General features: G+C 28.5%; 1 long non-coding RNA gene across 1 annotated transcript; it reads left to right on the forward strand.

Annotated features, from left to right (window-relative positions):
• Positions 1–1,860: 1,860 nt before the first annotated feature.
• On the forward strand, positions 1,861–20,781 carry LOC140449671 (uncharacterized). Its single transcript, XR_011951862.1, has 2 exons — positions 1,861–2,101; positions 20,049–20,781. It is a non-coding gene; the product is annotated as an uncharacterized lncRNA (long non-coding RNA).

Below are 20,781 nucleotides of genomic sequence, written 5' to 3' on the forward strand. Positions count from 1 at the left end.
ACATAAAATTAAATTATTAGAAGAATTTTTTCACTAAGTAACAAAAAACAAAATTTGTTTAATTTACTAATGTTTGTATTTTGAGAACGATTTCCGAAGTGGAAATTGAAACGTCAATAAACGTATTTTAACCTTTAATTGTGGCTTATTCCCATTTAAATATAAATTAATTTAAAATGCCACAAGAAAATAGCTTCAGAACAATATTAAGAAACCGTTATGGGCCCAGCGTTACTCAATTTACTATTTTTAAACTACAAACTTTTATTTTCTACAAAGTCTAATTTATTAGATGTGCCTTTATTGCATCCAGTGAGCGATATATATTTTGGTATAGAATAAGTTTTTATTATATGACTATATTTATTTTCCATTAAACTTATACATTTTGAATTTTAAGGACTTAAAATCTGAGCGTATTTTTTGAATTTGGCTCCTAAAATTCAGAACCTACATTTTGAATTTGCCGCCAAATGAAATTATTTCCGGCCCGTCCGTATTTGGCGCTAAAAACTCTCTTCCAAAACTTTCTATGGGAGTTACCTTACTAGGGGGGTATATACTCTGATGGGCCATGGCGTGGCACGATACACTCAACTTAGATACTTGGATCAAGACCCATATTTCAAACAGAACTAAAGTTTACAACTCAATTTTTTTATATGAGAATATTTTTTAATAGGTACGTGACGACACAAGGTTAGTTCATAATAAATCGATGTATTTTTTTTTTCAGGCAGTTTCTTTAATTCTTGTAATGAAAAAATAGGATCTTAAAAATTCAAATCATTTAATAGTTTAATGAAAAGTTGCTTAACATTTTTCTTTTGTACAATAGCGTTAGCTTGCCTTTGTTTGACTAAAACAAAAACATATATATTGGACTTAATTAAGTGCTTTTAATTTAGGCTCATAATATTTTTTCTTAGATAAACAGAAAAAACCTAGAGTCTATTGTAAACATTAGGGGAATTTCCTTCTTTCACAGTCATATCTTGATATTTTCAAGATTCCTATAACTTAAAACAAAATATTATCGTTCATTTGGAAAATGCCCTTGTTATAATATCAGCGTTGATGTAATAAAAAGTTCTTCCATTTACAAATATATTTAGGTAGGTACTCAGAAGCCATACGTTTTAGTTAAAAAAATTTGGACAGCATTCAATAGTTTATTGTTTGCACAATTTAAAGTAATATTATATATTTGTTAAAATACTTAAATTTATGATTTTCTACTTAAACTTAGTTTGTAAAATAAATAAATGTTAATTACTGTAAAATATAAAGATATTGAAAATATTTTTGTAAACAAAACGGACACTACTTTCTGAGTTATTTATATTTTTTTTATTATTAGCTACATGCATATTTTCTAAATAAACATGCATATTTATGTGCATATTTTTATTAGTATATTTGTCTTAGTAATAAGTATAGGAGTAGAACTTTTAGTTATACAAACTTTTAATCGAAAACCACACATATTTAGTTCTGGTAGTTCTATCTATTCAAAGCTAACTTAGTATTTAAAATAATGGTCGAACATATTTTGTGATTAATTATTGAGATTTTGAGTTATTTATACAAATTTATTTAGTCTACTGCTTCTGTTTTTTTTTTTTAATTTTAATTTGTAGGCAAATATTTTGAAATTCCTTAAACAAAAAGATGTATTTAGGTACATATAAAGTACTTCTGTGTAGAGCTCAGATTTTTTTCTTTTGTAATTTGAATAAAATAAGAAAAACTGGTCGTTATTTATATTGGTTTCTTTATTTCCCGCCTGCCCCTACTCTGAACGTGACGTCATGCGCGCGGACGACAACAACTCGTTCATAGGAGCATCCGGATCCGGGCCTGATGTGATGGCGTGCATAGGTAAAGAATATATATGGCGTGTGGCGTTGGTGTAGTTGTATGTGCTAGTTAATTAAGAAAGAAAATGTTTTTTTTTTAAGTTAATATGCAGGAGAGTCAACTTTTACAACTATAGGGACATTTTCTCGAAAATATGTTTCTCTAATCAAACTTTTGAATGTATTTGACCACACGTAAATGTCGGCAACAATGAATGTATTTTTTTCCTGGAACAATGAATGTAAGTAATATCTTTAGATCATAACTACTCATGCATCCTATTCTTAATGTTTTCTCTGTATTTTCCTAACTTTAATCATATTCTTTAATATTAATCCTATGCTTAGTTGCATACATTTCCACATAAATAAAAAATCAAGATGGTGCACAGTATCAATAAGCGTCTATATTCTTTGGTAAACTCCATTCGCTTAGCTCGGACAAATTTTGACAGATTCATTGTCGGAAACCTACAACACAACAATTCCTACTTCTCAGTATTAATAGCTCAAGTATCCTGCTATTACAGACTTCTTTCTTTAAAAAAAGAAGAATTATTCTAAATAGTGTAAGTGTATACTAAACCCATCAAATTTTGGGTAGTATATATTTAAAAAATATATTTTAGTTGTTATAATTTAACATAACTATTTATTATATGGTGCAGATAAATAAATATTGATTGTCGGTAATTCGCAAAGTTCTATTTTATTTACTATTTAGTTTGTTTACTATTAATATTGGCTATGAGTACGGGTGCTTGGTTGTATAGTAATTTCCAGCCACTTTTAGTCTGTCAAAAAGTAACTAACTTCGCAAAAAAATAATTACTAAATTCAGTAGACAGTTCGGACTGGGATTAGCGAACCGAGTTTATCAAATATCACATCCCCAAGCATTTTTGTGTAGCCATTGCCCTATTATTTGTTAAATCGAGATTTATTTTACTTAGGAATAGTTAATCTAGACTTTGGTGTAGGTAGGTGATAGGTGATTTAGTGATTAAAATTCTCATATATGCAAGGTAAGGTATATGAAGCCACACCCTTTGTGCATGACCACTTGGGACATTATGTAATGTTGAAATATGATTACCTACAATATGATTGTAAATATTGTAAAAATGATTTACCTAATTTTCTTTTAATAAAACCAATGTAAAGAATATATTAATGAATGTTAAAATCAGAGTGAGTCTTAAAATGACATTTTTTCATTTTATGAGAAATAGACTTCTATTTAATGCCTGCCATTATACCCAAATGTATCATCATAAAAAGGGTTGTCCAATATAGCTGGCCGACCCTTTATTGTTTTCTTCCATGTTTTTCCTCCATTCTGATCTGTTCTTTGCTTTATTCCATTCCATTGTATGGGTCTTCCTTTTGACCTTTTTCCCAATGGTGTCCTCTCAATATTTTCTTTGGTGTTTTCCTTTTGCTTCTGTTGAGCATGGCTCATCCAACGTAAATTTCCAATCTTTATACTTGCATGTTATAATGTTTGGTTCTTTGTATGCTGTCTGTAGTTCAAAATTATATCATCTGCACCATACATTATTTTCAGTCAGTCTTATCAGGCTTTTTATATTTAGCATTAGGTTTTTGTGTTTATATCAGATCTGAAATTACTAATTAGAACATTATATTTTTTGTTAACAATCTGCATCCTTCTTTAAGTCTTTCTGACATTACTGTGGCTGTTGACAGCCAACTTTTCATGTTTTTCTGTTCTTTATAACTATAGTTCAAAAGCCTTGATTCTTTTTGATGTACATTTTTTTAATATCCATATCTCAGTTCCATATAATAATATTGAAAATATATAGCATGTAATGTTGTACATTTTTTAAATTGAGATGCACGTTGGGAGTGGCATCAGTTGTATAAATGCTGATCAGTCCATCAAATTGTACTGTAGCACTCTGGTTCTGCTATCTTTGGTTTGTCTTTATAATTTGATTGTTCTTATTAATGAGTATTGCTATTAGGTTTTCATGTCTTACTCCATCTAAAGGTTTTTATAGTCAACATGAGTGTAAGTTAATGTTATCACCATATAGTTTATTATCGCAAATAATTCTCTAGTACCTATTTCATTTTGGAATATGTACTGTGACCCATTCTCTTCTATTCATAAATTCACTTATGTCTAAGTTATAACTGATAATTTCTAATTAGGGTAATTTGATTGTTAGATTTAATTTCTTGTGCACAATTTCATTTTTCATTTGAGTCTTAGATTAGAATTAGAAGAGGTTTTATTTGAATAGAATAACTAAAGAAATGATTTTTATTGTTGAAATAAAAACAAAAATCTAACAAAATATAAAAATAAGAAAGTAAAACAATACAAAAAAAATATATAAGAAATACATATGAAATAGGTAAAAGAAATAAAATAAGACTTACTCACAATCAATTTAATTTTACTACCAAAACGACCAGTTTTGCTTTCTACACTTTGCAAAGCATCTTCAGGTCAAAAGGTACAAAGTAAATTAAGTGCTGAAATTATAAAAAGCCCATATTAGGGTGCTGTCTTATAAAGATAAAGATAAAAAAAGTTACAGTAATTGTGTCAATATTAGATCTCTGTGTTTGGAAGGAGTATTTAGATCAGCCCACTTTAAAATGGCTGGGCCAATTTCATTTCCTCCTCTGTTCGCTTTAGTTTCATCCTACATTACACAATATGCAGCACTGTTATATCCATCGTATAAAGTGGAATTCAAAGTCCATAATCTTTTCTTATAAGAATTTACACAATCAGTCAAAAATAGCGTTTGAAGTCACTTTTGTAGATCAGCAGTCAGTACTTTGTGCTTGATATTTGCTTTTGCTTCGATCATATTAACAGATTTAAATTTATATCTGCATTCTGCTTCTATTAAGTGCATATCTTTCTTATTTTCAATCAGTTGTTTGTCAGAATCTTTATGAGGTGCTCTGATTTTAACTGCACATATATAGCAGTTGTCGGAAGTGTTTACTTCTGGAGGTTTAAGTGTTAAATTGAATTGCTAATTAAATATATCGCAATACAGCCAGGGCTTTGTTATGAGTTCAGTAGCATCATTATTCTCTGTTTTTCCTGTTTGTATAATTTATACACTTTTTCAATGATTAAATCAGTCCCCAAATAATTCTTCTTGGACTTTTCCCAATTGTAGTGATACTCATATTTCGGAATAGATGAAATATGTGATACCACAGAATCAATAATTGTTTGTGTTGTCTTATTACTTGGCTCATAAGGGCCCCTAAGATCTAGTTGAACCATGCTTCTATCCTGCCGCTTTGATAAAGTAGTCTTCACTACTTGTTGTGAAATACTTAACATGTTTAAGAATATTGATTTACATACTACAGTTCTAATACCCTTAATTATAAAAGAGTAAACTAAAGTATTTGTTCTTAGTTTAGATTCATCTCCTGAGTGCCAACCTATGTCATTCTGTAGGTTTCGTTTGGACACAAGATAATAGAAATTGTCTTTTGATATTATGGTTTGCTCCAATATTTTTTGAAAATATCTTCCCTCTGAGCTTCAGATAATTTTGAACTACATTTCATGTGGCAGGATATTCCGCACGACACTTTTAAAGTTTTGCAAGAAACATTCTTACCCTTCTTATTAACATAGGCCTTTCCACTGCCATAGTTTCTTTTTCTCTCATTCGCTTTCCAGAATCACTTTGAAGAACCTTTGCCCTTTTCTTTCCAGTTTGCTTTATTTTTGTTTTATTGACAACTTTTCTCTTGGTCACTAGAGAATTGGGGTTTATAGTCCCTTCTACTATATTAGCTACGGAGCCTAGTACAGCATTAGATGTACTTGAAACACCTTCTGACAATGCCGGTAAAATTGCAGGAAGTCTACTTCCACTTTTATCTGAATCTGGTTGATAATCTTTATCTTTTATGGAATCATCGCTGTCACTTACAATAAAGATCGGTACTTACCACATAATTTTGATTACAGTGCTTTTCTTCTGCAACAGTAGCTGATTTGATGATTGGATCTTGGTCACATCTATCGCTAAGTTCTTGATGTGGTGGGATTTCTTTATCTGCACCTACAAGATATTTTTGTTACAACGGAAGCAGACATTAATTAAAATAATTACTAACAAAAATGATTTTTTAATAAAATTTAGAAAGGCAGTAAACATTGCATTTTTTTTCGATTGACTTAAAAAATAATAATTTAGTGATAAAGACTTACCTTTTTGTAGTCTGGGGTCTGTGTTTAAAGACGTAGGCGTATCAGAGAATGACAAATCTAAAATCCTTAAAGTTCTTTTATAAAGAGCCATTGTTAAAGCAATGTAGACTCACTAAACCCATCTAAATTTTTTTGGTTCGAATTAAACTGAATTGAATACAAATCTTAATAAAATGTTTCTGACTTTTAATCTGTTTGCTATGCTGGTAGATTAAAAAATAAATACTATATTACAGAATGCACCTGCCTGTCATTAAGTAATGACCCTTTTTCGTTTAGATACTGCTTAGTACAATCTAATAAATAAAGTAGAAATGATATATTCAATTTCCAAAAGTCGTAAACACAATCAATTGGGGCTCGTACCATAAAATTAATACATAAATTGTAAACAGTCAGCACTTGATGTGCACTTAAAGATTATACTACGCATTTAACTTGATATTAAAAAAAATAAATATTAAGTTTTAAGTAAATGCACTCGACGTGTGTGTATTTTATTATATACTGGATGTCTTTTCATTGAGAAGCATAAAATCCTATATTGGACTTAAGATACGACTCATAATTTTTCATTTGAAAGAATATAAGTTTAAGTCCAGATAAGATTATATACCTTTAAGGCAAACTGGACATAGTATACATAGTTTCTCGTTTTATTTCGTTTTTAAAAGCATTTGGACTTAGTATAGTATTCACCTAAATAAATTAAGATATTCCTATGCCGGTCATGTAATAATATATTTTTCTAAAAAATTGGACTTCCCATATACAGATATACGCACACACACACACACATATATATATATATATATATATATATATATATATATAAACAAAGAAAGCAGTTTATTAGGGATGCAGTCAGTAGGTTTGGCCGGGATGTTATAGAAACACTCTTTTGACTTTTGGTCGAGCTTTCGGAATTCCTTTATTCCTTCTTCAAGACACTGTAATTAGAAGAAAGTGTAAACATTTACAACATTTTCTTCTAATTACAGTGTCTTGAAGAAGGAATAAAGGAATTCCGAAAGCTCGACCAAAAGTCAAAAGAGTGTTTCTATAACATCCCGGCCAAACCTACTGACTGCATCACTAATAAACTGCTTTCTTTGTTTATATCGACAGTCAATAATATCCAGCATTTCTTATATATATATATATATATTGTTATGATGTTTTTTTTTTGTTTGAATGATGAGCAATGAGTATATTTAATAATATAATATATAGGGTTTTTATCGCGGTTCTCAAAGAATTAGTTTGTAAGTACTTTTTTAAATTATCTTTATTATAACTATTATGGAACACACATATATATCTAACCTAGCCAATGTAAATTTAAAATAAACTATCTTTAAATTGATACTCTTATAAAACTAATTAAATTCTATAGACAATGTAAAATTTAAACAAACTATCTTCAAAATTGAAATTGTTATGACACTAACTAAATTATATTAACAAAATTTTGTACCTTTCTTTCACTGAATGCCTAAATGAACTGTTTTCCACTATATATATTCTAGTCACCACTGAAAGTCTTCGTACTTCGGTTATCCTTGTTTTTGTGAAATTTCTTTTTCCAATTATCAGCTTCTACCAATTTAAGATATAGTTTTCTTCACCAGCATGTATACACCACCAACCAAACCAGCAAACAGCATTTATATTTATTCTTCTTTTCAATATACCAATATCCAATTATTATAAGTTGATTTATACTAATCTCCAACCATAATATAATTTAATTTCTTCCAATATACCTTTTTTATCTTCAATAATTATTTGTGTATAATTATAAATGTGCATTAAATTATATGCATAATTTTTAATCTTCATTTAACTCACTATATTAAACAATTTGACTATTTGTAACTGATTCACTGACTGTCTTGAAATTTCTGAACAATTTACTTCACTCTACTAACTTTCATATTAAACTGGCCTGACTTCTGACTAAAAACTTCCAAAAACTTCTGAACAATTGACTTCACTAAGTAAATGTATCTATCTTCTAACTAACTTTCATGATAAAACTGCTAAAAACTGCCTGACTTCTAACTAAAAACTCAAAACTGCCAAAAACTGCCATCTTGAATCCAAATCACGGGTATTTATATGTTTTTGGATATTCTAGAACTATCTCGTAAGATATCATGTTCCAATTTGTTCTATTATATACTTGTATGAATTTTCTGGAACAAACCATTTCGCAAACATGGCCATCTCCGGAGATCCAGAGAATTCCATTCTTTTCTATTAATAATTTTGTTGACATTTAGGCTTTTCAGATCAGAATATATAATTAAATTAGTAACTTAACATTCTAATTTAATAAAATACACATTTCAAACAATATATTATTATAACCCACTTATATTCGTAAATATTCTTAAACGTCACTTCAGAGTATAAATATCTGTCAATCTCCGAGAGTATTTTTGGTTGCCTAAGCACATGGCTCACTTATATATATTTACAATATTAAAATACAACTTTTTACAATTATTATATCCTAATTTATTAAAAATGCCCTCACATAAATATATTTTTATTAAATTCTCTAGTATATAACTTATTTAAAACAACCAAATATCTAATATTATGTAGTATACAACCTATAAATTACCTTCTATAAACCCTAATCGTCACAATACCCCAAAAATAATATTTAAAATAAATAATTTACTTATTATTTTTTTAAATATTAATTTTCTCATACCTTATTAAATTTAATAAATTAATAATTCAATTTTTTTTTTATTATTTAAAGTGTGTTAAATACATCCCTGTTCGCTGTCTATGTCAAAGCAGAGAACAACGGAGCACAGTTCGGCTATTCTATGGTCAAACTGTCATGTCAAATGGAGAGAATAAAATATAACCTTAATTAAAATATAATGGATATTGTGTTCTGTTTATTTATAGACAAAATCTAGGAATTATTTCCATTCAAAATAACTTTCATCAATATAAATTGGTAAGTTTTTCCACTTTATTATATTAGAAAGACATTTTTATAGCAATTATAGTATCGAATTTTGTGTCTAACCCCAAATTATGATTTTTAGGGTACAAATTAATTTCCATATATACAAAATTCAACAAGTATGATGTCAAATTGATTCAAAATAATGAAATCTACCATCTACCATTTAACAAATCAAGTCTATTGAATAAAATGGATATATCAGTAAGTTATTAGTGTTATTATATTTGTGTTAAAGGTATAGAAAATATTATTCAATCTCTTCATGATACTTAAAGATGTCATTGATATGAAACAGGCCTCTTAGTCTGTTCTCTGCATCTATTAACACATAACTATTTAGTCCATTCTGATTTTCAATTGTATATGGACCTTCAAACATTGGTTGTAATTTCTTACAACGGTTTTCTTTAACATTACTTTTTCTAAGTGAACGAATTAACACTTGGTCTCCTTTTTGAAATGTGATTGGTTTTTTTATATTTCGATTTTGTCTTCTGATATATTTTTCAGCTTTCCTCCTAATTCGGTTATTCACTTTCTGCATTACTTGTTCTAACATATCCTGATTATATTCACTAATCCACTTTCTGTTTCCTATATGGCCAAACATTAAATATTCTGGTACTTCCTCTGTATTCAAATTATGTGTATTATTTAAAAAATATTCTACTTGTGGTATATGTTGCTGCCAAGTTTCGTGTTGGTTTTGACACAGTATCCTTAAATATTTTATAACTTCTTTAATATATCTTTCTGCAGGATTTGCCTGAGGATGTCTGATACTTGTAAAATGAATGTTGATTCCCTTTTTCTCACAAAATGTCCGAAATTTTTGGTTGTTAAAATATGTAGCATTATCTATTATGCAATTTCTAAATGGTCCTATTTCTTCGAAAAATTGATTAATATATAATTTTAATGTTTTAACATTTGTTCTAGAGCAGGGATATAGTTTAATAAATTTTGTATATAAATCAACTATCACTAGTATATGCTTTTTTCCTGTTGGACTGAGAACTAAATTTGAAATAAAATCCATGGAAACTGTATTTAGTTTTTCATATACAACATTAGATTTATATGTGTTCTGGTTTTTGAAATTCTTTTCTTTGTTTAGTTGACATATTGGGCATTGGTTAGTAATTTCCTTTGCTATACTTATGTCATTCTTTGCAAAATAATTGTCCCTAAATAACATCCATAGCTTTCTTGAACCAATATGCATATAATTGTTATGTAAATTTTTCAATATTTTCTTTGCTAAAGTTCTAGTTATTACATATACTTCTATGCCATTTATTATTTTATAATATACCCCATCTTTCCTAAGGACTTTTTGTTTTTCACTCAAATTGATCTGATCTCTTATAATTTCTTCTTTAGAATATAATCCAGTACTTTCTACTAATTGATTTAATCCAATTTTTATTGTTCGCTGCCCTTTTTGTGGTGTATTTTCTAACCTTGATAAAGCATCTGCCACTATATTGGATTTTCCAGAAATGTATTTGATTTCAAAGCAGTATTCACTAAGTATTAGACTCCACCGATGTATTCTACTGTTTCCATATTTGTTATTTAATATAGACGTTAAAGCTTGGTGATCTGTTTCTATTGTAAATTCATTACCCAACAAATAAAATCTTAATTTTGTGACACAGTGTATTATACTTGCTAGTTCTAATTCTGAAACTGAGTAACCCTTTTCATGTGGCTTTGTAATTCTTGAAATGAATTGTATTGGGTATTCGACCCCATCATGTATTTGTAATAATACCCCTGATAATCTCTCTATTGATGCATGTGTTCTTAATATGAATGGCTGTGTGTAGTCAGGATAGTATATTTTCAAATTTGACAGAAAAATGTTCTTAATCTCTTGGAATGCTAGTTCTCTTCTCTGATCCCATCTCCATTTTACACCTTTTCTCAGTAGTTCTAGTAATGGAAGTTCTTTTATACTTAGATCTGGTATCATCCTTTTATAATAATTAATTATTCCAATAAATCCTCTTAAAGTTCTTAAATTGTGTGGTGTTTTATATTCCTGAATGACTTGTGTCCGTTCTGGATCCATTTCGATTCCCTTAGTGTTAAGTTTATAACCTAGATATATGACTTCTTTTTGAAAAAATGTACATTTTTCTTGATTTATTTTTAGTCCCACTTTGTCTAATCTATTTATTATAATTTTTAGATGTTTCTCATGATCTTCAGCCGTTTTAGAAAAAATTAAGATATCATCAATGTAGTGAATTACAAAATGTTCATATTGATCCAAAATATCATGAAGACATCTACATAGAGCACTGCAAGATGATTGAAGTCCAAATGGTACTACTTTGAATTGATATACTACTCCATCTATCTGAAATCCTGTATACTGTCTACTTTTTCTTTCTAGAGGTATTAACCAGAAACTATGCTGTAAATCGATTTTAGTGAAAAATGACATTCCTGTAATTCTTCCTAATATTCCATCTATACTCATTGGTGCTTCAAATTGCTTTTCAGTAATCTTGTTAATATTCCTTGCATCCAAACATAACCTGATTTCACCTGATCTTTTTCGTACTACTACTATGGGGTTAATAAAACGTGTGTCTGCCTTCTCAATGATCCCATCTTCTAACATATTATTAATTGTTTTGTTTACTTCTTCTCTGTATTTATATGGTATTGGGTATGATTTTGTTTTAAAATCTTTTTCCTCCTTAACTCTTATACTATGGATATAATTCTGTGCAATTCTATTTTCTTTATTGACAAGTCCCTTATGTTGCTGCAATATGGAAATGACTATTGATTTATATTCTTCAGGGCAATTTATAACTTTCATCATATCTTCTTCTTTACAAATAACATTATTCTTCATTATGTACTCATTATTCCTTGCTTCCAATTTTACGCACTCCGCCTCGTAGGCATCCATCTGCTTAAAATTTCCATTCCTTAAATATTCACTACAATAATTATTCTTTACATTCTTCTGGGACATTTCCCTATCATCAAAATACATTTCTTCTTCATAAACATCATTATTTTCTTTTAATAATATCCTATCAACTCTTATTCCTTCTTCTACCTCATCTTTCTGCATAAATTTAATTATTTGCCCTTCCAAAGTTACCATTTTTTCTTCAAAATCTATCTTTACTTTCTTCTTTTCCAATTCATCATTTCCCATTAATATATCAACACATAAATCCTTGACAATAAATCCTTGCATATTAATTTCTTTATTAAGAATATTAATTTTAAAATTGGCTAGTTTATCAATTTCACCCAACTTCTTATTATTTGCACCAATAATTTTAATTTTTGGAATCTTTATTATATCTGATAGTTTTAATGTATTAAAAATAAAATTCTCCGAGACTAAAGTACTTTCTGAACCAGTATCTATCATAATCTTAATCATTTTATTTTTGGCCAAAGCATTTATATAAATTAAATTAAAAGATTCAATAATTTTCTCTTCATCTAAAGAAATAAATTCAGAAGGTTTTTCATAATAGCAATGGCCTAACTTGTAATTCAGAAAGTTTACTGCACAAAATTTTGATTATTAGAATTGTCAGATTGTATCTGACCACTTGGATCTGATGTCCTATGTCTTTCCCTACTATGACTTCTACTCACATTTTCCTGCCTTGTACTACTTCGTTCCCTGTCTTCGCAGCTTCTATTCCTTCGAACACAATTTACCTGTCTGTTATAGTTAGGTCGCTCTGTATTTCTTCTATTATTAAAATCTTGTCTATTATTATTAGTACTGTTATTAAAATGTTGTCTATTATAATTAGTATTATTATTAAAATTTTGTCTATTATAACTAGTATTATTATTAAAGTTCTGTCTATTTGGATTACTGTTATTATTATTAAAATTTTGTAAATTATTACCATACCTAGTATTAATGTTATATGATTGTCTATATTGTTGAATATCATTTTTATTATTTTGAAAGCTATTGTTGTTTTTATTACTTGTCATATTGCCTCTTTGTATTCTTTGAATAAAATTAATAAAACTATCTATGGTTTGAATATTTTGTACAGTTACGGTTTGCACAACATCAGCATCAAAATGTCTAGATACATTTAAGACTGTTTCATCCTCTCTAAGTGGTGGTTCTAAATATTTTGCAACTGTTATCAATTTCAATGCATAATCTACCATATTTGATTTTAAATTTTGATTATACTTTCCAAAATATAGAATTTCTCTAAACTTGGCTTGCTCTAGTTCACCCCAATAATAATTTAAAAATTTATTTTCAAATGTTTGAAAATTATCTAAATCATTCTCAATACTAGCAAACCAAGTTGCTGCATTGTCATTTAATGTCATTCTAATATAATCTTTAATATCATTAATATTATTCACAAATCTTAATTTATGTTTTAAACTATTTATGTATACTCTAGGATGCAAATTTTTTATATTACCAGAGAATTTAATCCCAGTCTCATTTGTTAAATTTAAGTAAGGTCTCCCTATGTCTCTCATTTGTGAAATATCATCTATTCTCTGTTCCACATTTCTTTTTTGATTACAATTTATTTGGATATTTTGTTGTATATCGTCTAATTTTTCTTCTGTGTTTCTCCTGTCTTCGTTAATTTTTACTTCTAAGTTACATTTCTGTAACTCTATTTTCTGTTCTATATCTATCTTATTATCTTGAATAATCCTCTTTACTTCTGTCCTCTCATTGTCTATCCTTTTCTTGTAGTCATTCCGTATACTTTTTATTTCATTTGCTACTTTTTTCTCTGCAGCTTCAAGTTTTTTATCCATTTGTTTTACAATTTTATTATTATTATCTTCTATTTTCTTTTCTAATTTTCTATAATTCTCTTCCAATTTCTGTTCCATTTTTTTCATATCTTCTTTGACTTCTTTTGAATTCTCTTCCAATTTTTTCGTATTCTCTTCCATTTTCTGTTCCATTTTTTTTATGTCTTCTTTGATTTCTTTTGAATTCTCTTCCATTGTCTTGTTCATCTGCATCATTAATGACATCAAAGCTGCCATATTGACATTTTCCTCTCTTTCTGGATTCATTTCTGTAGTATCTTGTGGAACTTGTACTAAACTCTCCTCTTGTATAGGTTGTGTTTCTACTTCCACATCTTCTTCATTCTTTTTGCTTCTTGTACCTTTCTTTCCTTGAGACATTTTGAGACTTTACTTGTTCAAATATAATTAAAATAAAATCTATAATTTTTTCTTTCTACTGATAATTAATTTACTTATATGAGAGCACTTATCTTCCCAAACTAATTCTTTTAAATAGAGAGCCACCGCGTTGGGTGCCAAATTGTTATGATGTGTTTTTTTTGTTTGAATGATGAGCAATGAGTATATTTAATAATATAATATATAGGGTTTTTATCGCGGTTCTCAAAGAATTAGTTTGTAAGTACTTTTTTAAATTATCTTTATTATAACTATTATGGAACACACATATATATCTAACCTAGCCAATGTAAATTTAAAATAAACTATCTTTAAATTGATACTCTTATAAAACTAATTAAATTCTATAGACAATGTAAAATTTAAACAAACTATCTTCAAAATTGAAATTGTTATGACACTAACTAAATTATATTAACAAAATTTTGTACCTTTCTTTCACTGAATGCCTAAATGAACTGTTTTCCACTATATATATTCTAGTCACCACTGAAAGTCTTCGTACTTCGGTTATCCTTGTTTTTGTGAAATTTCTTTTTCCAATTATCAGCTTCTACCAATTTAAGATATAGTTTTCTTCACCAGCATGTATACACCACCAACCAAACCAGCAAACAGCATTTATATTTATTCTTCTTTTCAATATACCAATATCCAATTATTATAAGTTGATTTATACTAATCTCCAACCATAATATAATTTAATTTCTTCCAATATACCTTTTTTATCTTCAATAATTATTTGTGTATAATTATAAATGTGCATTAAATTATATGCATAATTTTTAATCTTCATTTAACTCACTATATTAAACAATTTGACTATTTGTAACTGATTCACTGACTGTCTTGAAATTTCTGAACAATTTACTTCACTCTACTAACTTTCATATTAAACTGGCCTGACTTCTGACTAAAAACTTCCAAAAACTTCTGAACAATTGACTTCACTAAGTAAATGTATCTATCTTCTAACTAACTTTCATGATAAAACTGCTAAAAACTGCCTGACTTCTAACTAAAAACTCAAAACTGCCAAAAACTGCCATCTTGAATCCAAATCACGGGTATTTATATGTTTTTGGATATTCTAGAACTATCTCGTAAGATATCATGTTCCAATTTGTTCTATTATATACTTGTATGAATTTTCTGGAACAAACCATTTCGCAAACATGGCCATCTCCGGAGATCCAGAGAATTCCATTCTTTTCTATTAATAATTTTGTTGACATTTAGGCTTTTCAGATCAGAATATATAATTAAATTAGTAACTTAACATTCTAATTTAATAAAATACACATTTCAAACAATATATTATTATAACCCACTTATATTCGTAAATATTCTTAAACGTCACTTCAGAGTATAAATATCTGTCAATCTCCGAGAGTATTTTTGGTTGCCTAAGCACATGGCTCACTTATATATATTTACAATATTAAAATACAACTTTTTACAATTATTATATCCTAATTTATTAAAAATGCCCTCACATAAATATATTTTTATTAAATTCTCTAGTATATAACTTATTTAAAACAACCAAATATCTAATATTATGTAGTATACAACCTATAAATTACCTTCTATAAACCCTAATCGTCACAATATATATATATATATATATATATATATATATATATATATATATATATATATATATATATATATATATATAATACAAAATAAACATGACTAAACAAAAAGAAGAAAAAAGAGATCATAAACGGAATAAATAGAGATAAAAAATGACTCCCTATGTTAAAAAAAATATAACAAAATCAAACAAAAAAAGATAAATATAAACTATAAAAGAAAAAAAGTCTTTTCATTGAGAAGCATAAAATCCTATATTGGACTTAAGATACGACTCATAATTTTTCATTTGAAAGAATATAAGTTTAAGTCCAGATAAGATTATATACCTTTAAGGCAAACTGGACATAGTATACATAGTTTCTCGTTTTATTTCGTTTTTAAAAGCATTTGGACTTAGTATAGTATTCACCTAAATAAATTAAGATATTCCTATGCCGGTCATGTAATAATATATTTTTCTAAAAAATTGGACTTCCCATATACAGATATACGCACACACACACACACATATATATATATATATATATATATATATATATATATATATATATATATATATATATATATATATATATATATATATATATATATATATATATATAATACAAAATAAACATGACTAAACAAAAAGAAGAAAAAAGAGATCATAAACGGAATAAATAGAGATAAAAAATGACTCCCTATGTTAAAAAAAATATAACAAAATCAAACAAAAAAAGATAAATATAAACTATAAAAGAAAAAAATAGGAAAAAAAAATTAATTACATTTTTTAGTACCCATTCACTACTAACTGGACCTCTAATTGTAGATATGTGAATACAAGTTACAAAATAGTATGGTCAATTGGCCAAGTACATAATAATAATAATAAAAAAAAAAAATAACTACAATTTAAGTTGAAAATATTACATTTAATTTGACTTCTACTTCGTATTCGTCACATATTTATTATTTCCGAGAACAATTTTCAAAGTGGAAATTGAAACGTCAAATTAAACATATTTTCAACTGCAATTGTGATCAATTCCCATTAAAGATAGTTAATATCACTAATTTTTTATTCCACTGATAGTTGGCCTTATACTCCATTCGCTTATCTCGGGCATTTTTTGACAGATTCATTGTCGGAAACCTACAACACAACAATTCCTACTTCTCAGTATAAATAGCTCAAGTATCCTACTATTGCAACTTATTTCTTTAAAAAAAGAATTATTCTAAATAGTGGAAGTGTATACTAAACCCATCAAATTTTGGGTAGTATATATTTAAAAAATATATTTTAGTTGTTATAATTTAACATAACTATTTATTATATTGTGCCGATAAATAAATATTGATTGTCGGTAATTCGCAAAGTTCCATTTGATTTACTATTTAGTTTATTTACTATTAATATTGGTTATGAGTACGTGTGCTTGGTTGTATATATGTAGTAGGATCGTTTTAGCCTGTCGCATAAGTAATAAAAGTGTGTTTAGATTTGCCGCAGGTAGTCAGCGGTTCTCAAATTAAAAATGTACGGTTTTCTTAATTTGATAATACGACATTAGGGATTTTTTTAATAAAATAACTTTGTATTATGTTTTATAATAATTGAATATCATAATGTAAATTGATAAACATTGAGTATGAAATATACAGGGTCATTCACGCAACATGTTGGTTAAAAGTTTTCAAAGTTCTGGTCGTCACTGGTTTCTGCAAACTTGGAATAATGGGTTATGCAAAGCATTCTTCATTTTTTAAATATTTGCATTCTTCTAGGACTTCCGTTTGTACCGGAAGTCGCCATTAAGTTTCTTATTTTAAATAGAAACTGTGCTTTTTGTTATTTTTTTTTAGAATCTACGTAAAATTCTGGATCGATTTTTATTGGGATACCATTCTCGAAAAAATAGCCGTTTTTGAGATATTTAAAGTTTTTGAAAAATTTTTCATATTACACATGCAACTTCAAAATATTGTGGTTAATATTTATGCTGAAAAAACAAAAATTCTCTTTCAGCGTGTACTAAACTCTATTTTTATTTAAGCATAAAAAATTTGCCAATGTTAATACTGGGTGTTCAAAATTTTGTATTATATTTTTAAATATTTTGAATAAAATCCTTTATAAAAAGGTATATAAAAAACCCAGTTGGGCTATGTTAAATTGGCAAAACGTTTTCGGAATAAGTATTCCATCATCAGTACCAAGTTAATACATGGATGTAGCCACTAAATATGGGGTTAAAAACCCTTTAAAAATTGCTAATTGAAATTTAGTTTACATTATGTCTGTTTTACAATTTAGATGGTAAAGTTACCGTTGGATTGGTAACATGGTGACATATGACTCTGCAATAAGTTGCAAGTCCTGAGACGGTATGTCTACGAGGACTTCAATAAAGCAACTCAGTTGCAGGCAACTCAGGACTTGCAACTTATTGCAGAGTCATATGTCACCATGTTACCAATCCAACGGTAACTTTACCATCTAAATTGTAAAACAGACATAATGTAAACTAAATTTCAATTAGCAATTTTTAAAGGGTTTTTAACCCCATATTTAGTGGCTACATCCATGTATTAACTTGGTACTGATGATGGAATACTTATTCCGAAAACGTTTTGCCAATTTAACATAGCCCAACTGGGTTTTTTATATACCTTTTTATAAAGGATTTTATTCAAAATTTTTAATATATGGTATACAGCCAAACACAGGAACTTAGTTTCCTTGTGGATATTATTATATTTTTATTTTTATATATTTTATAAATATATCTATAAAAATATATATATAAAACAAAGACTTATTCCTACTTCCCACACACACCTTCCCAAACCCACCGAGGTAGGTTGTCCTCCTGCGGTACAACCAGCTCCGGCTTTCCTTCCTTTCCAGCCCCCTGGTCTTTGGAGCCAGGTCTCGACTATTTCGCGGTATCCCCCGTCAGGCAATGGGAGATTTCCGTATATTTACATTTAAGTGATAGGTTAGCCCATTTGGCTTTATCACTACCGGTCAAAGCAATTGTTCGGCTATCTAATGATGGTTGTGTGTGCCGATACTTGCTTTCCCTTTTCTGCACCAAGTGCAGTCGAGAGCGATCAAGCATCGAATCCTTTCATCCGTCGTCTAATACCCAGTCATTCGTCCAGTCATGTCCTTAATCTACCTTACTTGCTAATCTAATTTTTTTGGTGCTTGCATTCAAGAGCGTCGTGCGGCGTGGCTCCGGCTCTACTGCATGCGGTGTTTGTTTTATTTTTTTTTTTGTTTTTTTTTGGTGGTTGGTACCCTTTTGTGTTAATTTTTCTATCTATGTCTTAATCTATGGACAGGTATCATCACTATCTGACTCGCTATCCGATTCATCTGAATCTTCATCATTACGAATAATTAAAGGTCTTACTTCATCAATAACTTGTTCTATTTCATATGACTCTAAAATTTTTTTTTCAGTATGCTCAATACATTTCCGCCATTGTTCCTCATTGACTTGGTTTAGTGCATCTTGCCAGAGTTGTAAAACGCTGGCTTCGTCGGTTGTCTTACATGCATGTTTATCATAGTAGTTTTTAGTGATGCCCCACACCAATTCAATTGGATTGTACTGGCAGTGATATGGTGATAAGTCTTAGGACCTCATGACCATATTTTAGTGCCATTTGATCAACGACAAATTTTTTCTCAGTAATGTGTTCTTTGCACTTATTTAATAATTCAGCTTTTAAAACTAGATGTTCGTGTTCTATATTTTTCTCCAACAGCCACTTTCTTAAGTCTTCTTTTTTCCAGCTGCTTGTGGGAAACTAACTTCGCAAAAAAATAATTACTAAATTCACTAGACAGTTCGGACTGGGAATAGCGAACCGAGTATAACGTGAAACTCTCCTGCTTAATATTGGCTTGAAATAGGCAACAATGTTGGAAATTAGTTTTGAGCTTCGCAATCCACACAGTCTACTATTTTCGAAGTTTAAAGGGTTATTAAAATTAGGAAATGCCTTAAAAGCGCTTCATAAAAGGAATTGTGCAAATCTGCTGTAAATTAAGATAACATATAGCCAGATCATGTTTATACCAACCTTCATCTTTTAATATTATTTAAAACATAAACAACTAATAGGTGTTGATTTACTATAATTTTATTATTTTTTGTTTCAGGTTAAAAGCAGAAGCCGTGCGCAAAACACTGTCTGAGTTTTGGTTATTAAGAAGTGCAGACATCATCGTTTTTCTTTCTGCAGAAGATGTAATTTTAAGTTTGGTTTTTTTATGGATTCGTAGAATCAATATGCTGGTGTATCAGATCAACGATTAATTGAATGTAGAATATAAGAAATGATAGCAAGATTAAAGCAGAAATAGCCGCTTGTGTTTAGAAAAAATAAAGAGATAACTGCGAATAGCATTCAAAATCTGGGTCTATTGTATAAATATATTGTTAATATTAAATGTTGTTTGTTATGGTGTTTTATCAAGTTTTGTTCAAACAATTAAAGTAGTAGATATGTTGTAAGTTTTATACTTATACAATAAGGAATAGAGAAATAAGTAAAATTCAAACGACGCCGCTAGTAAATACGAAAAGATATTTCTTCCATTTTATGAAGTGGTAAATGATATATCATCGTCAAGGATTTTCAACACCAATGACGACGTCCTGTACATAATTTATTTATTATAATAATCATAGTTTAACATTGACTTTAAATTTGAAAAGTCAATTTATGCCTATTATAAAACAATAAATTGGAAGCATGTTATAGTCTTCATCCGAGATGAAAAGGACGAAAGTTACTTCATAAGTGAGGCAGTATCAAAGATTGGTTATAATTTAATAGAAAAGTTTATATTTTGAACGAATGTTGGTCACAATATACTTATACCAAGCCTT

The sequence above is a fragment of the Diabrotica undecimpunctata genome, chromosome 9, assembly GCF_040954645.1.
Source record: "Diabrotica undecimpunctata isolate CICGRU chromosome 9, icDiaUnde3, whole genome shotgun sequence".
Classification (NCBI taxonomy): Eukaryota; Metazoa; Arthropoda; class Insecta; order Coleoptera; family Chrysomelidae; genus Diabrotica; species Diabrotica undecimpunctata.